General features: G+C 39.1%; 1 pseudogene; it reads left to right on the top strand.

The window, feature by feature from the left end:
- The first annotated feature begins 5,269 nt into the window (after nt 1-5,269).
- Nucleotides 5,270-7,849, top strand: LOC142524614 (sucrose transport protein-like; annotated as a pseudogene).
- The last annotated feature ends 201 nt before the right edge of the window (nt 7,850-8,050 follow it).

The raw sequence follows: 8,050 nt of genomic DNA, 5'->3' as shown, positions 1-8,050 counted from the left end.
TGCGGGGCGAGCTCGGCAGGGGCGAGCACGGGAGCTCGGCAGAGGGCGAGCGTGCAGCGCGGCAGAAGGCGAGGCGCGCCGGGCGAGCGTGTATGCGCAGCGATGGGGCGAGCTTGGCAGGGCGCTCGGCAGAGGGCGAGCATGCAGCGGAGAAGGCGAGGCGCGCCGGGCGAGCGTGTATGCGCAGCGATGGGGCGAGCTCGGCAGGGCGCTCGGCAGAGGGCGAGCGTGCAGCGCGGCAGATGGCGAGACGTTCGGCGAGGGGCGAGCTGCCCGTGGGCAAGGCGCTAGGCCGAGGGCGAGGTGCGGTGCGAGAGATGGCAAGGCGCGCCGGGCGAGCGTAGCAGGTGCTGGGCGAGCGTGACGCTCGATGAGGGCGTGGCGCGGCGCGAGGCGACGGGCTCGGCCGGCGAGCCTGGGTGCTCGGACGATGGTGAGGCGCGCGCAGGGCAGGGTTGTGGCGCGACGCTGCGATGTGGTGGGGAACGCGTGAGGGTCGCGGATGGTGGTGCGGTGATGGTGGAGTGGTGCTAGGGTTGGCGCGCAGGTAGAGCGTAGACGGGAAAGAGCTTGTGAATAAATTGACGCGGTGCTAGGATTACGATTTGATTTGTTTCCAAATTTTTGGGGATTGACGAACGGCTGGAAGATAATGCAAAACTCGCACCCGGTAACCCGAGGACAGTACGACTAATCGAACTTCGAACCTGCGATTCAGTTCGACTCGGGAGGGGGAGACTGGTGATACCCCATGGATGAGCCCATTACCCCTGGCCCATCCTAGCCCAAATGGAAGACAGGCCCATCAAGGGCTCATGTATTCTCTTATAAATACCAGATTTGATTGTTAATTCATTCATTCACTATATTGTTTTCAGCAGCGCCCTTAGCTGCTCCCCCCATATATCCTCAGTCTCTGACTTGAGCGTCGGATGGGCTACGCCAGGATACCCTCATGGCCCCCTCCTAACGGTCTTATTTGTGATTTCAGGCCCAGGGTAATTTTGAAGCCCGTGTCTAGATTAGTGACGCTTGCGTGGATCGGACCCTAAACTTCCCGTGAGTATCAATGTAAATGAATGATATCAAGTCTATAAATTTTATGTTTCACGAGTTTTCAATTTGTTTTTATACCTAAATTAATCTTTTAACTGAGCGCATAGATGTAGCATTTTATATAAAAATAATAAGGAAAATCCTTCATCGATTAATTGTCCTATGAACAGAAAAGAAAAATGTCTTCTAACTTTTCATGCAACATTTTCTATTATATTAACATTTATTGTCAAATATTGAGTTTGTATTATCTGGTAATTTTTTAAAATATATTAAATTAGAAAATCAGTTACAATTCCATGCAGAAAACGATGAATAGATAATGTAACATGCAATATTGAGGCAAATTTATTTGGCTTAGGACACACAATATTCATTTGTCACATTCTGATATTTATATATTTTCATGTTTGTGAGATTCCAAAATCTCTGTTTTAGCACTCACACCAACATATTTTCTTTATAATATCTTGTCGTTAATACATATGTAGCTTTTTAACTCGTAAGGAAGAGGAAATTTCAGAGGACATGGGTTAAAGTTTTGTGTTAGAGAATGAGTGTCTCTTCACATCCCGGCTTGGTCCGCCCCGGCCGGTTTCTAATTATGCTCTGTCACAACGTGTAAAGACCAAATTTGCTTGTTTCAGGCAAATATGCTGAATGATTTGGACTTGAGGAACGGATGCACCGTGGCTCTTGGTAGCACCAATCTCAGCAAGAACCGCTACGCCAATGTCTTGCCATGTATGCCAATCTGCAAATTTCTCGGCAGCTTAGTAGCTTACGATTTACAGCTAGTTTTGATCGGTAATAGTAATGATCTTTAAACTTCATCGCTGCAGTTGACAATAACAGGGTTATCTTGAATCAGTTTAAAGATAACGGAGAATCACCCGGGGAATATATCAATGCAAGCTTTCAGATTTTCATTGCAAAAAAATTAGAATTTGACAGCGTGTGATAGGCAGGCTTACAGTATCATGATATGATGAACCTCTTTGCTGTATTTTCTGCATATTTGTTTTTCTCTGGTTCCTCATGATAACCCTTGCCACCACCTTCACTAAAATTAATCCAAAAGGTAATTCTGAGCTCCCTTTCTAGAGGTCCATGTGTTAGTTTGTTTTAAATTTTCATTCCAGTTTTAAGCCTTCTTTTACAAGTATATCTTTTGTATAAGCATTACCTGAGTCCTTGGTTTGTCTCTATCTGGTTCATAATGTCTTTGCTAAATATGTCTTAGGGAACTATACTAACATTTCATGTGGAATGACAGTTCAGACAGTGAAACATGGAGATTACTTCCAAGCAGATGACGTACCCAAAGAGTTCAGCAAAATATGGATCTTGAACTAATGGGTACAAACAACAGATACTTCATTAATCTTGCGATTCTTAGAGGTTAAACGCAAAGAGGCGAGGAAATCATCTGTTAACAATGTGATCTACCAATTTAGATTGGTTATAAATTTACCTATCTCCATGTCAATGATGGACATCTTGACCCAAACATTAGCAAATGTCAAATGCTTATAAATAGATTTATGTGTTGCCATGTTTTATTTGGCAGTCAGTGGAGCCATCATTTTGTGTTCTGCACATTCAATATCCTGAATGCCCTGATCTTGAGAATACCAAATTCCAGTATCGCCCTCCGGGAAATCTTCAGAAAAATATCCGTTGTCCCACTCGTCCTTGGACCGATTGTTGTGCACTGCAGGTCTGCCTTCTATGGTTACATATTATGACTTTCCAGGAAACTTTTTCATGTTTGACGTTTATTTACTTTAGCAGTGGAAGTATTGGTAGAACTGGAACTCACTGTTTGATTCACAACACAATTCAAAGAGTTCTTCTTGGAGACATGTCTGCTCTGGATCTGGCCAAGACCGTGTCCACTTTTAGATCTCAGCGAAATGGAACGATTCAAACTCAGGTTTGTTTTCCTGATTCTTCATCATCCGCGCCAAGTGATCTCTCACTAAAACAGATAGCCTTTCTCAACTAAATTCCTAGATATACGCCAGATCCTTGCGTTGGTATGATAGCAAAATAATCCTTACAATCAATCTTGTGCATTTTCTTCTCAAATGAAGTATTAGAAGTCCAGAACTTTAGGACTTCATGCATGTAGTATATAGGATGAAATTTAATGGTTTTTCCGATGAACCTTTTGTTATATTGGCTCCACCTCAACTGAAGTTTCCCGTTAAAAATTATGCACAACCTCCTCAAATCTTCATTTAGGCAGCATAGATTAATAATATGCATGTCAGAAATAACAAAAATATTATTCCAATCTAAATTGAATGACTGAGTGCCAATAAGATTATGTTCCAATATACCATATTCCCTCGGTGGTAGTAATTTAATTTAATTGTTGATTATATATATCTGTGCTGCTGATGTTGCAGGAACAATATTTCTTCTGCTATGAATGCAGTTATTCATGAAATTGACAGCATAATACTAGGTTTTTTGGGTATTCTTTCCGCAGACTCCATCTTTAGTAACACTACTTGTTATTCTTGGTTTCATGGCATAGAAATTTTGATGATTATTGCCAGAAAATGAAGTTATCACCAATCACCATCAAGTGAGCATTTTGCTGTCTGGACCTCGTTGTCACCAGCAGATCCGTACCTGTGTTGAATAGGGCCTGAAACGAAAATTGAAAAATGGGACCCCTTGTTGCCGTAATAAATATAAAATTCAATTTGCAAATAACAAATATACTAATAAATACATAAATATATCAAAACCGATATATTACATCAATAACAACTAAATAAATATTTAAAATAACTACATAAATAATACTCGTCTAGCTTTTTAGAGGCGAAAATATTTATCAAATCTGTGTAATCCAATTGTTAGACCATTTCTTTCTCAATCGACAACATAGTTAGCCCATTTAGTCTATCTTACGATATTGCTGATCGAAGATAATTCTGGTAGAAACTATACTTTTAATCTCTATAATTGTAGAAACTACAAAATCAAATAATTCTTTGAGTCGAAATAATAAACTACAAAATCAAAGGACAACGAAATCCCAAAAAACAATGAATTTCATCTTTCAACGGTGCACACATTCAAGCTCTATTCACAATTTATTTTATTTTCTTAGACTATCCACTTATTAATTATACAAGTCGCGCATAAAATTTATATAAAATTCATAATTCAATTATAATTCATTAAAGAATTTAGATCATGTGATGTGTGCTTTAGTTATATATTTAATTAATATGATCCTAAGCATATTATAGTGCTCATATCACAAGTAAATTTCATTTTCGGTTAGGATTCTTTGATAGATTAATATATAAATATAAATATAAATGTGTATTTATAAAGAAGATTTGAAATGAAAATAAAGCATAAAGATTAGTGAGATCGTAGAGACCTGCTCTTAATTAATTTTGAGAGTCTCGCGTGTAGCATAGAAATATAAAGATTTGTTTTTCGGGTGTTATCATATTATATCCTAGTTTTCTTTTAAAACTATTAAACTTAATCATGAATTTCGGTTTGGTCTAGTTTAGATAACTAATTGTAAGTTTTGAGTTTGAGCGTAAATTATTTTATTGCATTATATATTTTAATTTGGAAAAAACAACTCACGTTTGAGACAAATTGAGTGAATATGTTATTTGATACTTGACTAAATATCTACAAGTAAAATCTATATATTAAAATATTCACGGAAGTTACATAATTTTGAAATTTAAAAATAAAAAAACCTAGATTTTAAGATTTATAATTATGTTTATTTGAACAAAAATCAACGAAAAATAAATTTTCAATTTATTTAAGTTGATACAAAACTCATTGATAATATAATAGAAACTAAAAATAAAATAAAATATACTCCTGTCAAGAAAAACTAAAACTAACAAAATTTATTTTATGATTAATTTATATTAATATAGTCTTGTTTGAATATGTTTGATTTGAGTTATTTTTATCCAAAGATTGTCAATTCAATTGGTGATGAATAGGTCTTTTGTGAGACGGTATCACGAATCTTTATCTGGGAGATGAGTCGAAATCTACCGATATTCACAATAAAAAAGTAATATCTTAAGATAAAAAATAATAATTTTTCATAAATGATCAAAATAACGTATCCGTCTCACAACATCCCAAATAAATTTTTGCCATCGGTGATAATAACCTGAAAATCGATGATTTGGTTTTGTTTTCGTTACTGATTAGCCGGTGCTTGCATGCAAAAATAAAAAATCTAAGTTACATAAATACACAGAGGAAAAAGACTAGAGAAAGGCAGTTACATGGAGGTTGATGCTGAAGTAAAGAACAGTCGAGTATCTTCGTTGGAAGTACAACAACCGTCGTTAGTGGCGGAGCCACTGGAAAAAGTTATTCTGGTGGCCTCAATAGCGGCGGGGGTGCAGTTCGCGTGGGCTCTGCAGCTCTCTCTTCTAACTCCTTACGTGCAGCTTTTAGGAGTACCCCATAGGTGGGCCGCTTTTATTTGGCTTTGTGGACCCATTTCGGGGATGTTGGTTCAGCCAATTGTTGGCTACTACAGTGATAACTGTACCTCCCGGTTCGGCCGCCGCCGTCCCTTCATCGCCGTCGGGTCAGCCCTGGTTGCAGTTGCCGTTTTTCTCATTGGCTTCGCCGCTGATTTGGGCCATGCAGCGGGTGATCACATCGGGAAGGCTGTGAAGCCACGGGCTATTGCTGTTTTTGTGGTGGGGTTTTGGATTCTTGACGTTGCCAATAACATGTTACAGGTAAGCTAAAAATGCTCGATAAGAAAATTAAATTTTCCATGTCGTTGCTGAAAAAAGCCCCATCAGCATGGTTTTCCTTAATTCCTGATGTTGTTCATGTAATGTAAATCGCGGATAAGGATTTACTTTCAAGCATACTGCTCTATCAGCACCGGGTTAGAATGTCAAAATGAGAAAACGCAAGAAGTTTACTCATAAAATTATGTAAATAATATGATTCTGAGTTTTTGTTTATCGAAATCTTTTCCGAGTCTTTTTTTTTTCTTCTGCAGGGTCCTTGTAGGGCATTCTTGGCCGATTTATCAGGAGGAAGTGCAAGCAAAATGAGCACTGCAAATGCTCTGTACTCATTCTTCATGGCAGTGGGGAACGTTCTAGGCTACGCAGCCGGAGCATATACCCACCTCTACAAAATCTTCCCTTTCTCGAAGACCAAGGCTTGCGACTTGTACTGTGCAAATCTCAAGAGCTGTTTATTCATCTCCTGTTGCTCTTTTGTTGACTTTGACCACTCTAGCATTAATCATTGTACGAGAAAAGGAAACACCAAACATCTCATCACTGGAGGCAGCCAAAAAACGAAAGATTCCAGTTTTTGGGGAATTATTGGGTGCGCTTAAGGACTTGCCTAGACCCATGTGGATTTTACTACTAGTAACGTTTCTTAATTGGTTTGCTTGGTTCCCTTTCTTGTTGTTTGATACAGATTGGATGGGGAAGGAGGTGTACGGTGGTCAAGTGGGGGAGGGGAAGTTGTATGATCTTGGTGTGCGTGCTGGTGCACTGGGGCTGATGCTTAATTCTGTGGTATTGGGTTTCACTTCTTTGGGAGTACAATTTTTGGTGCATTCTTTTGGTGGGGTGAAAAAGGTGTGGGGTGGGGTTAACTTTTTGTTGGCTTTCTGTTTGGGAATGACTCTTTGGATCACTAAATTGGCCGAGTCAAGTAGGCGCGGTGTTGCCACCAATGGGAGTGCCGGTGCCACACTGCAGCCGCCTCTGGTTGGTGTTAGGGTTGGAGCTCTGACCCTCTTTGCTGTTCTTGGGATACCTCAAGCAGTGAGTTTTCTTGATTATTTGTCACTTGGTTAAAATGTCTGCTTTGGATATGTAATCTCGGGTACTGAATTTGCTTCAAAATGTCAGGCTTAGTATGAAGATTATTGCATGTGTCTGTTAGGACTTTGAGCATTGCATCGAAAGCCCTGTACCTTGGAGCCATAGTTCATTAGGGCGAGTCTATTTGATTTTCGAAAGCAGACATGATATCAGTTAAAACAGCCACATAAATCAGTTTTGTCCTGATAGGATTTGGCTGCTTAAAATGCAACTGTGTTTCCAATGGTAATGTTTCAGTAATCTGAACATTCCAAAATTTTTGAAGAAAGGCTGTAGCCTAACATATATCATCTGTTTTGTTAGATAACTTACAGCATTCCATTTACTTTGGCATCCATATTTTCCAGTAATTCTGGTGCAGGGCAAGGTAAACACTGCTTACCTTATCCCTTGGAGTTTTTTCAATCCTTTCATTATCTGATTATGGTAATGACATGGTTAGGTCTTTCACTGGGAGTTCTAAATCTTGCAATTGTCATACCACAGGTATGTAAAATATTCCAGTATTTATTTGAGAAACGATTATGCGCTGCACTTTTTCATGTGGATGGGAATGAAAATTTTGATTTTTTTGGTTGAAACAGATGATGGTTTCTGTGGCAAGTGGGCCGTGGGATGCCATGTTCGGAGGCAGTAACCTGCCGGCATTTGTGGCTGGAGCGGTGGCAGCCGCTGCCAGCGGTATTGTTGCATTGACGATGCTTCCATCTCCACATTCTGATGTTTCATCAGCCAATGCTTTGTGCTCCGGTGGATTTCATTGAATGCTTTGTATCCCAAGTTTTTTCTGTCTTTTTTTTGGGTAAAAACAATCGTCTTGTGTAAAAAAATGTTGTGAAGATGATCCTTCTATGAAATCACTAGTTAGTTAAATTGGCCTTTGGTTGAACAAAAGAATTAACTGATTAAGTTGTTATTGCATCCAGTGAGCTCTTTGACTTGAAAAATATTTAAGAATTTCATCATAATTCAAAAGCATATAATAATAATCTATTTATTTTTTTTAGATATATCCTATTGACTAATTAGTGCTGGGATTCATTTGAAATTTGCACAAGTTTATGTGTGAAAGCAGGAAAATGGAAATTTCAGTACAGTACTCCAATTAT

Source organism: Primulina tabacum, chromosome 14 (assembly GCF_025594145.1).
Source record: "Primulina tabacum isolate GXHZ01 chromosome 14, ASM2559414v2, whole genome shotgun sequence".
In the NCBI taxonomy this organism is placed as follows: domain Eukaryota; kingdom Viridiplantae; phylum Streptophyta; class Magnoliopsida; order Lamiales; family Gesneriaceae; genus Primulina; species Primulina tabacum.
This window is presented reverse-complemented; position numbering and strand designations above follow the sequence as displayed.